Consider the following 13,986-nt stretch of genomic DNA (forward strand, 5'->3'; position numbering starts at 1 on the left):
CCAATATCAGCTTCCAATATCTTATCAGGTTTCAGGCAGGATGAACAGTAAATATTCCTGGCAGTAGTAAATAACTCCATGAGCCCAAAAGGCATTCTCAAAGTGGGTGCAAAGTTCCTACCTTCCCAAGATCCAGAGTCACCCCCAAAGATAACCAAAAGAAAGAACTGACAGCCTGCATGTCCCGAGCAGGCAGAAAGCCAAGCCAAGCTTTTATTTTTAAAAAAGGAACTGTTTAATAGTCTCTTCAAAGTGGAAAGGCAATTTACACAGAGGATTACTAAAATGAATACTCAAATACAGGAAGCTAGTGGGGAGAAGCAGGAATTACATCAGTCCTATAGTCTTTTGTTTTGGGTACCTTTTATATCTATAATTTTTCATTAGCCTTTTGAGCAAAATTTTCAAAGAAACTATTTTGGAATTTTGAAGCCTTGTGGCAGCTTCTGCATGTCATAGGTATCTCTTCTTTTAAGTGCACTTCTTAAATTATGTTATCTAATTAGAGTGTTCCTCATAATGGTCATTGTAATTCTAGTTTGTAATTTTCAAGTGCTGGCAGCAGTTTGGTAGTAAATGGAGTTGAATCCTGTCAACAAAAAATTAATCAATCTAAGAAAGAAATGGAAATTTTTATTCAAGCCAAACTTGAGGATTATATGCCAGGAAGAGCATCTCGGAAAGCTCTGAGAACTGCTCTGAGAACTGAGAAAGCTCTAGAAGTCAAGGCAGGGATGGGGGTTGGGTTGGGGGGAAGATGAATTGGGAGACTGGGATTGATATATATACACTAATATGTATAAAATAGATAACTAATAAGAACCTGCTGTATAGCACAGGGAACTACACTTCTCTGTACAGTAGAAACTAACACAACATTGTAAAACAACTATACCCCAATAAATAAATAAATAAATAAAATTTTAAAAAGAAGTCAAGGCACAGGGACTTCCCTGGTGGTCCAGTGGCTAAGACTCTGCGCTCCCAATGCAGGGGGCCCGGGTTTGATCCCTGGTGAGAGAACTAGATCCCATATGCCGCAACTAAGAGTTCGCATTCCACACCTAAATATCCCGCATACCGCAACAAAGATACGGCACGCAGCAACAGAGATCCTGTGTGCCTCAACTAAAGACCCGGCATAGCCAAATAAATAAACAAAAAAACACACAAAAAAGAAATCAAGGCACAGTTATATAAGTTTTTTGAGACAGGGGACTATATCAAATGATGTATTATTGACAGTTTACGCAATCCAAATCTAAGTAAGTACCATATGATTCCTTACAAGATCAAGAAGGAATGTCATCTTTAAGGAGTTGTCTTGTTGATGCTAGGAGAATGTTTCTCTTCATGGATGAGCAGGTATTTCTGCCAATGGGGGAGGTTTGGTGGATGCATAATGCAGGTACACGGTGCACAGTGAGGGGAGAGAGGAGATCAAAGGGGAGAGAAAGTTTTTGTTTAAATTTTTCTTGTCTTGCTATAAAATATGAATTTTATTTCACCATCCATATTTATGTCCAGCTATGTTTAGCCACAAATGGGGTATAACCCACATGTCTGTCCAGCCATATCTTAGGGTCCCCTACCTGGAGGTTACCAAGCCAAGCACTCAGGGCAGATTTTTGTCATTTTTGTAGATATTCATAACTTTCAGGACCACAGATCTTAGATAAAATTAGCAGATGTGCAGGAAGATGGTATGCTTAACTCTTTGGATTTTAAGAATCCCATATTTTACTTAAAACAAAATTTTATTCACCTAAGACATCGTGCACTAGACCCAGTCCACTCAAATCAAACCAACAAAGTCTGGTTTTTAAGTAGAATCCAGTCCACCTCTGGCTGGTAACCACCACCAATTCCCATGGAACTCTGGACTGAAGAAAAGGATTGAACCAGCAGACCTCAACAAATGAGGACTGCAAACTGGGGGCTCCACATTGATGGGGAACTGCGCACTGACACTAACTATTCCCACATGGATCTTTGGGCAGAATCAAGCGCTGGGAATTGCAGTCTAAAAGGCTAGGGACTGGGATTTTGGCAGAACTACCAGCTCAGTGGGGCACCTGGCAGAACCGTCTGCCAGCTCAAGCTGACCTGCACGGTAAAGAAAAGCCAATTAGATCAGGAGCTCAGTGCAAAGAGAGCAGAACTCATAACTGAGAGGGACTTACACACAACCCTCAAAAATGGCAAGAAAGTGAACTCAAAGGGTTTGAGGGGTACCATGCCTGTGTTTCTCATTGTCCCCAAATGCTGTCAAGTTCGCGTCAGATCCCACCACTGCCACCAAATCTGTTAAATAAAAATTCAACCAGGTAAATTTGAAGATCTAATTGACTTTATTAAATGACTCATGAATCAGGCAGCATCTCACCCAGCAAATAGAAAGAAGCTCCGTGAAGCTGCAGAAAACGAAAGGTTTTAAAGGCAGAGAGGGAGCAGAAAAAAAGGAAATTATTAGCAAAGAATGTGTTGTTTTAGGCAAGGTCACCCTCCTAAGGGGAAAAAGAAGGGGCCTATTGGGTGGACTATCTGATTAGTGCTGACTAGGTAATTCCAGATTGACTGGTTAAAGGTTAGTTTCCTGGGAGAGGCTGTAACTGCAATTAGTTTAGGTATTAAGTTTGTTTTGCTGACATAGGGCCTTAACGCAGTGACTCTATTTGGGGCCTGTTGTTTCTTTTTAATAAAGTGTGCAACATAATGATTCGACATTTATTTATATGAGAAATGATCACCACAATAAGTCTATTTAACACTTATCACCACACATAGTTATAAAAATTTTTTTCTTTTGACGTTAACTTTTAAGATCTAGTCTCTAGCAACTTTCAAATATGTCCTTTAGTTTTCTAAGCTCCTTTGGTATAGCTTCCTTATACTTGACTCCTGAAAATATGGATATTTAAAGAGGCAGCATGAAGTGATGAAATGAGGAGATTGGGTCTTGGAGACATGCAATCTTGTTTTGAATCTTGTTCCATAACCAAAGTACACAAGAGATGTGTGCTTTGGACACATCTCTCTGAGGCTCAGTTTCCTCACATATAAAATGAGAATGAAAAGAAACACCTACTTCAAAGGATAGCTTACAGATTAAATGAGATAACATAAAGCTCTCAGTAGTATCTGGCATTGGAGCATAATGGCTAATAAATTTTATTTCCCTTCTACATTTCTCCATGTACTAACCACCCACTTCCACCTGAGCTCACATGCACACACACACAATCACCTGTCAAAGAGAAACAGAATCTTTCCTTCCTATAAGAAATAAACCCATCCTGCTTTAAGTCACTTCTTTTCCTACGGTGTATAAACTCTTTGCTCACTCTGAAGGAATAAAAACATCACTGCTTTTCTTACCATTCTTTCTGGCTCTTAGACATATGTTGCATTTTCCCTATCTTCTTTCAACACATGTACTTTATAATTGAAAGAAAAAATGCCAGGACATAGCAGACTGTTTTTTGCTTGTTTGTCTTCCAAATTTTAATCCCTTGATTTTGTTGCACAAAAGAAACTAAACTAGAATACAGAAAATGGCAATTCACAGTTTGGAATTTTGCTAACTACTTATGATTGTCCCTGGACACACAAAACCCATATAGCGGAACTAAATTTTATATTCACATCTGAAGGCATGCTCAAAATTTTGCCTTTGATTTTTCCTAAAATGATAATGGGTTTGCTCATGAATGGCCCCCATGAGTGGTCCACATCTTTTGTTTCACAGAGTTATTATATCTCACAGAGCTCAGTTGAAGAAATGAGAAAGTTAAAGCAGTCAAAGGTATAGGCATTGAAAATCATAAAATTGGGGGCAAGATGACATGAAACTCTACCTGCCCCAAAAGAGATCCTCAATTGACCTACAAAGGAAGCATTTTCTCTTTCTGGCTCTTAGACTACAAGATGGTCTATAAGATATTTTTAGAGTCATTAACTCACATTTTTGCAGCCATTTGATAAACACAAAAATAACAGGTGGAGATATTTCCAGAAAGCTCTCAGATACTATATTCTGAACACAATGCCTTTTAAGATCAGAGGCATATATCAGTAAGAGACTTTGGGGCTTCCAAAGATGTCCTGCAACAAGAGGGATAAAAATAAAGTGCAGAGGACGACTTCTGGTTGGCTGGGTGGGGAAGCCTTCACAGAAAATGTCTCATTTAAGCTAAGCCTTGAAGGACAAGAAGAATCTCAATAGACAATGTGAGGAAGGACTCTTTCATGCCCAACATGTGAACCTGGATTTGTTAGAAATTGTCTCTGCAGGTCAGAGTGTTAATTGACATAGGAGGTATGAGTCTTAGTCCTTAAACTCTGATGGGTAAGAAATGGAACCTTATTTTCTACTTTTGGCGGGCGGGGCCGGGGGGCACGCCTAACAGCTTGCAGGATCTTAGTTCTCTGACCAGGGATTGAACCCCAGGCCCTGGCAGTGAAAGCACCAAGTCCTAACCACTGGACCACCAGGGAATTCCCGGAACCTTACTTTCTATATTTTAATTTCTACTCCAAGTTCTCACTATGCTGAGGTAGTAGAGACTTAATTTTAGTAACTGCTGAGAGCCCCTCTTTTTCCATAGTTGTATCTAAGTTCCATAAAGTAAATAATATTAATACCAAGGCGTTGGGGATAGGATAGGTAGGGAATCTAGTCCTCGGTCATTATCAACAGATTCTGACATCTGCTGAGATGTCCATCATCCCCTTTTTGTCCCCAGCCAACTGTCCACAAAGTTGCTACTGAGCAGGTCCTTACTCCTACCCACAAAGCTCTTTTAGGAGTAAGGCTCTCTCCATCTACATGGTGTGCATTTTTGGTTGCTGCTCCAGGATCCATGTGATGCCTCCCCATTATGTAGTAGCCAGGTGAATGGGGTGGGATTGACATAAGCCACCCCCCCAACAAATTCCACTGGCAGATCTTGACTGGCTCAGGCATAATCCCATCCTTCTTGCCTTGATGGCAATTCGATAGCCACAGTGCTTCTTTTTCTCTTTCTTTCTTTCCTTTTTTTTTTTTTTTGGCAGCGCCCGACAGCTTGTGGGATCTCCGTTCCCCAACCAGATTGAACCCGGGCCCTCGGCAGTGAAAGCACCGAGTCCTAACCACTGGACCACCAGGGAATTCCCCATAGTGGTTTTTTAGGGATGAGTATGTCACTGAGGTTGGTCCAGGAGTATTTTTCCATGGTTGGGAAAAGAGAAGTTCTCTTTCTGAACAGGTAAATATGTAAGGCCTGGAACTGATACAGACATTTTGCTGTTAGGAGGGAAGCCAGCCTGAGGACAAAGCCAATACCCATAAGAGAACAGAAATGGAGCCAGTGCCTGATTAAATCACCCTATTTCTGAGCTTTATTACTGAGCTAATAAAACCCATTTATTGTCTAAATCAGTTTGACTTGGATTTTTTATTACTTCCATACAGAAGCATTCTAAATACTCCAGTCTACCTCAGGGGCACTCCTGGACGCATTGAAAATATTCTGTTTTTTCTGGAGTCACTGGGGCTTGGAGAACTCTGAGAGGCTGTTCAAATCTTATCTATTATGTATACCACATAACCATTTCTTTTATACTGTCATGCTGCCTCCGACAGCTATACCCAGAAGAGGGGACATAGTTCTCCCCTTTTCTTATATCTCACAAAGCTATTTATTGGGGAGGTGGGTTGTCAACTTATACCTCATCCTTCAAACTCAGTCTGGTGGGAAATCAGGTCTCCATGACCTACTTAACAAGAAAGCTCTCACTGGTTCCATTCCCATCTTTACCTCTTTCCCTACCCTGAGGCTTCCTTTCCTACCTGGGGAGGGAGAGTGTGTAGTAGTGTGTAGCCTGCTCATCCTGTACCTCCAAATCATTTGTCTCTCCTTTGGGTCCTTTTCCTTTCCTTGGCTGAATTGTTGGAGGCATGGGGAAGTAAAGGCCAAAGTAAAACATATGACAGTAAAAAACAGAAAGGAAAGGGAGAATTATCACAGGGCAATGCTCACTGTTCAGAGCAAGGTCTGGATCAGAAATAAATACCATATAAAGGTTGACTCCAAAATTTATATTTGAAGCCCTATCTTTCCCCTGAACTAGACAATATATTCAACCCTCTACTCAACGTTTCTACTCTGATGCCTAACAGACATCTCACACTTCACCTGCCTAAAATGGAAATCATCCTAGCAGTTTCCTTCATCCATATGTGCTGCCATAGCCCTGAATGTCCCCCAGACCATGCTTGTGGTTAAAGCCCTTGAGAGGCACTTTCTGTGGCATGTCCAAGGAAGGCTCCTCCTAGAAATAGATGTTGTATGGCATCAGCATCTCCGCTGTTCTGTCACCACTAAACCCTGTCCTTTTGCCTAAGCTCTCATTGCATGTGTCCCAGCAGAGCTCCGCCTGTTGTGTCCTAGTGTCTAAGAGTATCCCCTAAATCCACCTTCTGCACCCACAGTCATTGACAATGAAATTGACTGATAAAAGTACAGCCCCTAGCAGAGAAATACAAGCCAATAACGAACCTCTTACTGCACAGGGTCTCCAGTCTGATGTCTGTTTCAGGACCACAGGGATAGATGATGGTTTTGGGGGGCCTGAGGCCTACCTAATTAAAAAACCACTTTAAGAAAAGCAATACAGGGGCTTCCCTGGTGGCTCAGTGGTTGAGAGTCTGCCTGCTGATGCAGGGGACACAGGTTCGTGCCCCGGTCCGGGAAGATCCCACATGCCGCGGAGCAGCTAGTCCCGTGAGCCATGGCCGCTGATCCTGCATGTCCAGAGCCTGTGCTCCACAACGGGAGAGGCCACAACAGTGAGAGGCCAGCATACCATACACACACACAAAAAAACGGTATAAATATTATGAACAAAAATCAGGTGCAAAAATGAATACTTCAAATAAGAAACCAAATTATAATTTTTAAAAGCTGAAAAATTCCACAAATATTATTACATAGAGATAACTAATATAAACTTCTGAAACACCTACATAATATTTATAAAAGTTTTAATATTTGTCTTTAAGTTGACATACTATAAAATTAACTTTGCTTTGACGTGCAGTTTATGAACTTTAACCGATATTAATTCATGAAACTACTAACACAATTAAGATAAAGAACAGTTAATCACAACCAAATTCCCTCACACTGCCTCTTTGTAGTCAAACCTACCCTTCAACCTGAACCACTGGAAAATACTGATTTGTTTGTCTTTCACATAGTTTTATATTTTCCAGAGTGTCATAAAAATCATATACTATGGAAATTTTTTGGACTAGCTTTTTCCATTCAACAAAATGCCTTTGTGATTCATACAAGTTATTGCATGTATATATAGTTCAGTCCTTTTTACTGTTGAATGCCCCACCCCCCGCAAAAGCCTGCTTTTCCCATCGTTGTTGATGGTAACTTTATCCTTCTAGTTGTTCAAGCCAAAAACTTGATTCCTCCTTTTCTTTCAACCCCACATCCAATCCATTAGGAAATCAAGTTAAGGACTTCCCTGGTGGGCCAGTGATTAAGAATCCATGCTTCCACTAGAGGGTACAAGGGTTCGATCCCTGGCCGAGGAATTAAGATCACACATGCTGCGTGGCACGGCCAAAGAAAGAAAGAAAGGAAGAAAGAAAATTTAAATTAAAAAAAAGAAAGAAAGGCAATCAGGTTAGCTTTACCTTAATTTTTTATTTATTTATTTATTTTTTTTGCTACATCGTGCAGCTTGCGGGATCTTAGTTCCCCTACAAGGGATTGAATGCCGGCCCAGCGGTGAAAACACTGAGTCCTAACCACTGGACCATCAGGGAATTCCCTAGTTCTACCTTTAAAGTATACTGAGAATCCAATCACTTCTCAGCACCTCCGCTGCTACCACCCTGATCAGACACACATCATCTCTCATCTGGGATACTACAACAACTTCCAACCTGGTCCCTGGACTCCGGCCCTTGGCTTCCCTACTATTTATTCTCAATATAGCAGCTGCAGTGGTCCTTTTGAAAACATAAGTCAAATCATGAGATGTTTCTGCTCAAAATTCTTCACAGGCTCCCCATTCCATCAGAGTGAAAGCTAAAGTCCATCTAATGGCTTACAAAAGCCCTACACAATCTGGTCCCCTCTTACCTCTCAACTCTGTCTCCTACTTCTCTCCTCTTCGTTCATTCTGTTCCAGCCACACTGGCATTCTGCTCCTCAAACACACGAAGAATGATTCCACCATAGAGTCTACTTGTTTTCTCTACCTGGAATTCTCTCCATGCCCCCAAATGTCCACTGTCTAATTACCCACCTCCTTTAAGACTTTGATGAAATCTCCCTTTTTCAATGAAGCTAACGCTGACTACTCTATTTAATACCATAACCTTCCCTATCCCACCTCCAGGTGCTACTGATCCCTCTTAAACTGCATTAGTTTTCATCATAAGCCTATTACCTTCTAATATACTATGTAATTAACTTATACATTATGCTACTGTTTACTGTGAGATTCTCCAATAGAATACGGGCTCCATGAGGGCAGGGACTTCTGTCTATTTTATTCACTGATGTATCCCAAGCACCTAGTGCAGAACCTGGAACACAGGAAGCACTCAATATATGAGTGAATTAAGAAGGGAAAATATAAATTCTGGGGCTTAATAGTTTCTTTCAGACAGAGAAAGTCAGTCAATAAAGTGCACAAACTTCCAAGTTCTCTTAAGTCTTGAGGACTCCCGTCAATAGCCTCAGCTCTCTGAGAAACAGAGGGCAACATCTGTGGCTTTTTATTTTGCCCTTCATTTAGCAGTGGCTTGTAGACTCAGGATCTTGCATGGTTAAATATGTACTAGAGAAGAGAGAACACCAACACCTGCTGGGCCAAGACACACTGAGGAAAACAGTACAGGTGGTGCATGACATACAAAACTAACACAGTGGTCCTGGCTGGTCAGTATTCCTTCTCCACCTTGTTGACACCTCACACCCTCACCTTCCAGTGTGCAGAAAGGCCCTTTTCTCCTGGTACCCTGAGAGGGACGGTTATACCCGGGCAATGGGGTAATAAAATTCCCCCTTATTGAATGCCTATTATGTGCTAGACATTATTTCACTTAACTACACAGATATGTATGAGCAAATTTAATCTGAGAAGTAAGAAAATGCAGAAACAAAGGAAAGCAGTCAAGCAAGACTAAGTTCCTAATCCAGGGGCTCCACAGGCTAATGTAGTCTATGACAGGTGCTCACAAATTGTTTAAGGAAGCAATGACAACCTGAAGTGTTAGAGAATAGGGCAGTGTCGCCCTATTCCTTTATGTAGTGATTAAGAATGGGCTGCCTGCCAAAGTCACAAACTTCATCACTTGGTGGTTCCATAAATATATGAGCCTGGTTTCCTGGTCCTTTCCCATCTTCTGACTATCTATCTTTGATCTGCCACCTTACCTCCTCACCTCATTGCTCTCCAGCCAGCTCATCAAGGTCGTAAGCTATGTTTTGCATCCCTAAAGCTCACATGTTAGTTTCACCCACATATTGAGGAAGACCAGCTTAAAAATTATTTGAGTAACTTTCATGCATCCAACAAATATTTATTGAGCACCCACTATAAGCCAAGCTCTTCTATAGGTATTAATGATTCAGCAAATAGAAGACACAGATCCCTGTTCCCAAAGAGCTTACATTCTAGTAGAGGGGAAATGAGACTAGACAATTTTTTTAAAGATCAAAAATATTAGGTAGTGAAAAATACATTGTGGACAGTTAAGAACATCTATGAAGAAGTGACAGTTAAACTAAGATCTGAAGGCCAAGACAGAAGTTCTCATGCCAAGATTATGAGGAAGTACATTCTAGGCAAAGAAAACAGCTAGTGCAAAGGTCTTGAGGTTGGAACAAGCTTGGGCTGTGTGAGGCAGGGAAAGAGGCTACTGTGGCTGAAGGAGAGTTGGCAGAAGAGAGAATGTCCATGGATGGGGTAGGGGAGGTGATTGGGGCTTGGTCAGAGGTTATGTGGACTCGAGTAAAGAGTGTAGATTTAATCTAAGTGCTAATGAAACTGAGCAGGTCTCAGGCCGTCCCAGGGAGAGATCCCCTTTGTCCCCTACCTCTTGTGTATAGAAAAGCTTTAGCCTCCTAGGCCTTCCTAAGTTCCAAAGAACAAATTTAATCAGAGAAGTAAGAAAATGCAGAAACAAAGGAAAGCAGTCAAGCAAGACCAAATAATAATAGTTTAGCCGTAAAACAAAGTCAAGGACTTTTAGTTCCTCCTCAAGGGCTATAGGTTAGATCCTGAGCCATATCCTTGAGTTGTTTGGCAGATACTAAAACCTCCACCAGGTGAAAGAAGTTAACTGCATGCTGACCATCAGCACGTAGACCCCATATCGGTTGGAACCAGGAGGTTAATGAATGAGATTCCAGAATCATCACCCTGTGACCTCACCATCAACCAATCAGAGAACTGTGCACAAGCTGATCAGGTACTCTGCAACATACATGCCTAATGTTACCTTTAAAAACTTTTCCCTAAAGGCCTTTAGGGAGTTTGTGTATTTTGAGCACAAATTGCCCATTCTCATTGCTTGGCAACCTACAATAAACTCTGTACTTCCCTTCACCACAGCCTGGTGTCAGTAAATTGGCTTTGCTGCGCATCCGGCGAACAGGCCTAAGTTCAGTTAGGTAAAACTTTTGGCAACCATGAAGGGACTCCCAACCTAAGTGAGTGTCTGGCCAGTGGCAGCTCTCAGATCCTGTCCAGCAGCTGCCTGAGCACCTTTGTCTCATAGATACCAATGAGCACTTGCTTCTAAACAGGCATTACTGGCCCACAGCACTTTCAATTTTGGGTTGAAGGAAACAAGGTTCTGGTCTTGTTTTGTAAGACATCTCTGGTAAGTCGTGGAACCTCACATGTGATGACACCAGGATATTCTTCCCTCCTGGGTTGCCTTGACTGGAATTTTTCCTTTTGATGGGGAGAAGGCATAGGACTTGGTCATCTGATTCTGGTCCCCAGGTGGAGCACCATTTTATTTTTTCCTTTATTTATTTATTTTTTTTTTGCGGTACACGGGCCTCTCACTGCTGTGGCCTCTCCTGTTGCGGAGCACAGGCTCCGGACGCGCAGGCCCAGCGGCCATGGCTCACGGGCCCAGCCGCTCCGCGGCATGCGGGATCCTCCTGGACCGGGGCACGAACCCGTGTCCCCTGCATCGGTAGGTGGACTCTCCACCACTGTGCCACCAGGGAAGCCCCCTTTACCAGGGAAGACCCCGTGGAGCACCACTTTCATTTGATTTTCCTCTCTGGGCCAAGGAGTTTCTCGGTCATCCAGCACCATCGAGTGACACTCCCTTTTAGACCCAGGCGCGTCTGCACTGTCATCTGGAATAGTAGGTAGGAAATCCCTCATTCTCATACTAGGTAAATGTGACCCTGAGAGGCTGCTGAGCACTGGGTTGCCTGGTGCTGGTCTGTCTATTTCTGGTAATACAAGCCATATGAAAGAAAAAATGGGAAATTAGATCTCTATTCCATCTTGTAGTCCCCTAGGGCGTATTTTACAAAATTGGGAAATTTTCAGCTATGCTTCTATGAAAAGAAAGAAGATGATTTCTTTTTAATACCATGTAGCCACAGTATTCTTTAGACTTCGGAGGAAAATGACTTGATAAAATATTTTTTCAAAACTCTGACCCTGGGCTTCCCTGGTGGTGCAGTGGTTAAGAATCCGCCTGCCAATGCAGGGGGCACGGATTCAAGCCCTGGTCCGGGAAGATCCCACATGCTGTGGAGCAGCTAAGCCCTTGTGCCACAACTACTGAGCCTGTGCTCTAAAACCCACAAGCCACAACTGCTGAGCCCATGTGCCACAACTACTGAAGCCCGTGTACTTAGAGCCCATGCTCCACAACAAGAGAAGCGACCACAATGAGAAGCCCACGCACTGCAATGAAAAGTAGCCCCTGCTCACGGCAACTAGGTAAAGCCCACATGCAGCAACAAAGACCCAACGCAGCCATAAAAACCCAAAAACCAAAAAAAATCCCTCTGACTCCAAGAGAACAAAAGTATTCCTAAGAGAAAGGTTATAACTGTTATCATGTCCTTGAAATGCAAACACAACCCACATTGCCTGAGACTATGGCCTTGGGTTAATTAGTAGAATTTAAAACTGAATAAAAAAAAACAGGAGGGGGAAAAAGCTTTTAAAACTCAAGTGAGTAAGTTTAACTTATTCCAACTGTTATCTATAAACTAATAAGTTTTATGTTGAAATAACCTGATTCATGACTAAGTTGCAAAATGAAGTTATGAGGGAGTGGCCTAGTGGTTAAGATTCCGGGCTTTCACTGCCACGACCTGGGTTCCCTGGTCAGGCAACTGAGATCCTGCAAGCCACACAGTGCAGCCAAAAAAAAAAAAAAAAAAAGCTATGAGATCTCTAGTTCTGTCTTTATTTAAAAATCAATCTGTAAATGAGCTCTATTTAATTGGCTTAAAGGAAATTAAGCACTTATATAAATTCTCAGAAATATAAAAGAAACTAAGCCAAGTGAATTTCAGATTCACATGATCTGGGGAATATTCAGCATTAAATTAATGTCTGGTATTAAAGTTAGTTTAAGCTTGTTGATTTAATTAATATAGACATGTCTTAAGAGTCATCAACATTATGTATAATACTTTTAATATAGCTAGGTTTACTAGAAGTCAAATAAGATCTTATAATAACAGTTGCAAATTTGTCAGCAAGATAAATGACTCAGTATGATGAAAAATTAAATGTAAATGGGATAGAAGCTTTTAGGTGAACTCTACAAATAACTGTGTTTTAGTTTTTCCAGTTTTTTGGTAACCTGAAACTTTACAGTTTTGCTAAATTAAGTTAAATGATAAGAATTCATTGAAGGTATATACCATTTTAAGTTAAGATAAAATACTGGAACAGTGATTGCTAGGCAAGTCTAAGGTTACCTACTTTTATCTTCTTGTTAGGGAAATACTAAAGATGTTTGGGTTTATTAGACACATGTCTTGTACCACACTGAGGGTGAAAAATATGTTTTTAGAAGTTATAGAATATGTTCATGAATTTGCCAATCAGGAAATTCTGGTATAGCAAAGAGTTCATAATTACTTGCTTCTTGGTTTTTGCTAGAGATTAAGGTTTTCAGGGGTTAAATATTTTAATATATATTCAATTAAAGCTATTTGAAATAATAAGGAAAAAATTCACTATACAAAGAAAGTAAGATATTTTGCTGGTAAGAGAAGGCATGATGAATGGAGATATTTTTGTTAAGGGAAAAGAAAATAATCTTGTCATGAAGCTTGTTGTTTCTAAATGGGAAAGAAAATAATGGACAAACTAATATGGAGACAGAAAGTTGTGGAAGGTTTGTATAGAAAACCTATACCTGAGAAAAGTTTTGTGCATGGTCAAGACTGTTAAGATTTGGGGCTTCCATGGTGGTCCAGTGGTTGCGAATCCACCTTCCAGTGCAGGGGACGCAGGTTTGATCCCTGGTCGGGGAACTAAGATCCCACATGCTGTAGGGCAACTGAGCCCTTGCAACTAGAGAGAAGCCTGCGCACTGCAACTAGACGAGTCTGCACTGCAGCAAAAGGTCCCGCATGCCGCAACGAGGATCCCACATGCCACAACTGAGACCCAACGCAGCCAAATAAATAAATATTAAAAAACTTGCTCCTCCTCCTGGATCCCACATATTCCCTTTCCCTCATCCCTCATATTCTGAAAATTATTTTTAAAAAGAGACTGTTAAGATTTGATTAAATTTAATTAAGTAAATGAATTTTATTATTAAAAGTAAGCTTGTGGGGCTTCCCTGGTGGCGCAGTGGTTGAGAGTCCACCTGCCGATGCAGGGGACACGGGTTCGTGCCCTGGTCCGGGAAGATCCCACAGGCTGCGGAGCGGCTGGGCCCGTGAGCCATGGCTGCTGAGCCTGCAC

The sequence above is a fragment of the Hyperoodon ampullatus genome (assembly GCF_949752795.1).
Source record: "Hyperoodon ampullatus genome assembly, chromosome: 7".
NCBI classification, from domain to species: domain Eukaryota; kingdom Metazoa; phylum Chordata; class Mammalia; order Artiodactyla; family Ziphiidae; genus Hyperoodon; species Hyperoodon ampullatus.